Raw genomic sequence first — 3,394 nt, 5'->3', positions numbered from 1 at the left:
CACGCTTTGTTTTTTCTATTTTCACAGCATTTTTATATAGTCTATAAATAGTGAATTTGAATTCTAAAATATTAATGATTAATCGAAAATCTATCATTTATTCTCCCGACGATCGATAAAGACCATTTAATCGAATGCCCATCCCTACCTCATCTAAGTGGCCGCTTTAACATGACGATTGTCGAGGCGGAGACCCCCGGGACACTAAACGCTTTCCCAGGATCCGAGCTTCACCCTAATGTACAGTGTCGGCAGTGTCAGCCTGGGCTCCACCGGGAAGCCGGGGATCCAGGCCGTCTCTCCCCGGAGCCGGTGAGAAGATGGGGGTTGGTCCAAGGCCATGTAGCGAGACTATGACGTATTTATGAGAAGGGAAGCGTGTGGTTTTACTCCTCAAACAGAACAGAGGACTTTGCCCATTCTGGGGCTTGAGCAACAAACAATGCTTGCAGGTACTTATCTGGCAGGGCATTGGAACTTACATTTGAATATTTGGTAGGCCTATCTCTTTTTCCTGAAAAGTCATCAACTCAATTTGTTTCCAATTAAAGTATTTTTTTCCTGTGTTGTAGCTTGTTGGTCAAGGTGCTAACTCTGAGCATCCCCCCATTTTTCCTCCAGTTCAGCGACACTGTTTGGCAGATAACTCAACATGTCAGAGTCCTTCATCAGTCTTCATAAACCTAAGAGAAAGAAGTGTTTGCATGTTTGTGTGGTACCCAAGGCCTGGCTCTGCACCATAACCGCCAGAAGAGAAAGTTCCAGCCTTCCCCTGTGAAAACATTTCTGCACATGGTTCTGAACTCGAGGGTGACCATTTTACTGATTTCAGAGAGGTAGCAGGCTTTTTAAGCCTCTCAGCTGCAAACTCGAGTCGACTAGGGGAGCTCTGTCTTTATAGTGGGCCTGATAGAAGCCATGGTGCTAGTAGTTCCTTTTTCCCCCTTGCACATGAACGAATGGGTAGACGGTCACTAGAATGGTGTTGGGTGATCCGACACGTACGTGTTCTGGAGATGAAAGCTGTTTTCATTGCTAGGAAACGTCCTGAATTAATGGCAAAAATGTACATTTTTACCCTAGAGTGGAGCAATTGTAAAAAATTCTCACATTACCCCGCTCTCCCCTCCGATCGTTTTGGAGACGGGAAAGTGTCGACATTAAACCCCCCTCCTCCCTCCGGAGGAGCGAGGAGCGTTTGAGTTGGGTGCCCGCCGCACGGGCGGATGACGGCCATACCGCCACACAACCGCACCGTAGGGTTCAGAAAAGGAGGAGAGCAAAGCCAGAGCTGCGTGCGGCAAAGTCCTCGCAGCATCAGCCAACTTCCCGCCTCCGATGACACGCCTCGCTTGGCAACTAGTTATCATGTCTTCCGCTCCATGAAACGCATGTTAATGCTCAGTAGTACAAATATGGTACTTTAATGTATTTACATTAAAAATTCCACTTAGATTACTTTTACTTTTATACTTTAAGTACTTTTGAAACCAGTACTTTTACACTTTTACTTAAGTAAAAAGCTTGAGTTGGTATTTCAACTTCTACAGAAGTATTTTGCAACCCTAGTATCTATACTTCTACTTGAGTAATGAATGGGAATACTTTTGACACCTCTGACTGCTTCTTGTCTGAGTGGATATTTTTGTTTATATGGCCTATAATTAGATTTTGGAATGATTTTGAATGGATCACAATTTCTGATGAGGCCCACATAATATTTGTCCTTTGCCTACAGTGTTTCAGGCAGATCTGAAAGTAAAGGAGAAACATCAGAGGGGCTGAACAACATTGCATAAGAATGAAGGTGATTTTCAGTCACATATAATGAGCGTGTGGCTGGAGAACAGAAAGTTTGAGAATGTTTTTAGATCATATGCACACAGACTGGGGGAATACATTACGTCAGGCGTGGCTTTGGGTTGCCAATCAATGGCAGCCTGGCATGATCTGACATGGGCATAGGTTTTGCAACTGGTCATCATGGGACTTGGAGAGCGGGATGTGAGGGCTGGAATTTGAGACGCAAAACAGTGCCAATTGCTGGTCAGTGAGTGAGATTGCAGCTGCACTTCTGGAAACAGACCAAAAAACATTGGACACTTTTAGAGAATCATCAGAAAAGGCAAAAACAGATATTCATAAATGTTATCTGCTATGTCTGTCACATGTGAAGTGCAGTGCAATGAATCAGTGTGCATAACATCAGAAAGAAGGGTGATGAGAGAGTTTGACATGGAGAACAGATCAGTGTGGGCATTTATAGGAAATTGCCACTGATATACAAACAGCTGCTCATGTGTGGTCTGTGACATTGTGAAGGTGGGTGAAGAAGAACTGTGTGTAAACATCACTCCATCAGAGGAGGATATTAAATTGAGGCCTAACATCATCAAATCTCTTCCTAATAGATTAATTGGGCAACAGAGATACAACAGAAAATCATGCTCAAAACGTATGGGATGTTTGTCTAACTGAGCGGCACATTTGAAAGAAGATAAAGCGACCACTCATCTCAGAAGATTTGGGCTAATCTGACATCCTAACCACAGAATAACCTGCACCAGAGTCAACCATTACATTAAGTTTGTGACCGTTAACTTGGAGTTGAGGCAAAAGTACCACAAAGTTTTGTGTGATCTGGTGTGTGCGGTTAGTAACGCAAGCTGATACTTCATTGCAGTGGCATGTATTTGTCTGTGTGCTGGAGCTTGTGTGTGTGTGTGTTTCACTTCCCTTTCTCTGATCCTCGGCGGGTAGGCTGGACGTCTCCTCTCCGTCTGCCCCCTCCTCACCTGCAAAGTTCAGTCGGCAGTGAAAGTTCTTGTCTCCCCGTCCCTTCGCCGTTGGGGGCAGTTCCTTGCCCAGTGTACAGAGAAGCCTCGCCCATGTCCGCGCCCCTCTCTTTCTGGTACAGTGATGTTGGCTCTGCTATCAGTGTTATCTTGTCTGCTTGGCCTTGACAGCGTCACAGGGCCTCATGAAACGGTTCGTAAGCTATCGTATTAATAGTTATGTTCAAAATTTTCGTAAAGCTTCATACGAATTTTCAATTTTCGTAAATAATCATACAAATTTCAATTTTCTTAAGAATCATACGAATTTTCCGCACTACATTATCGGAACTCCGTAGCACTGATAAAGCAAGATGGCGGAGATTGCTGTATTCCTGGTGGAAAACGCTATATTTTAACAATGTTTCTTAATAAAAATGTGTTTTGATGATATCTATGTCGAGATATATGTGTTTCAGTTTCAGTATTATCATTCATGGTTAAAAAAACAAAACGCTAATATGTTTTCTAAACCCTATTTTCACAACCCTAATCTAAACCAGGAAAACCATACAGAGAACTACAAATTGAATGGCGTTTCTGTACGTGTGTGTGTGTGG

The sequence above is a fragment of the Platichthys flesus genome, chromosome 24 (genome assembly GCF_949316205.1).
Source record: "Platichthys flesus chromosome 24, fPlaFle2.1, whole genome shotgun sequence".
NCBI lineage: Eukaryota > Metazoa > Chordata > Actinopteri > Pleuronectiformes > Pleuronectidae > Platichthys > Platichthys flesus.
This window is presented reverse-complemented; position numbering follows the sequence as displayed.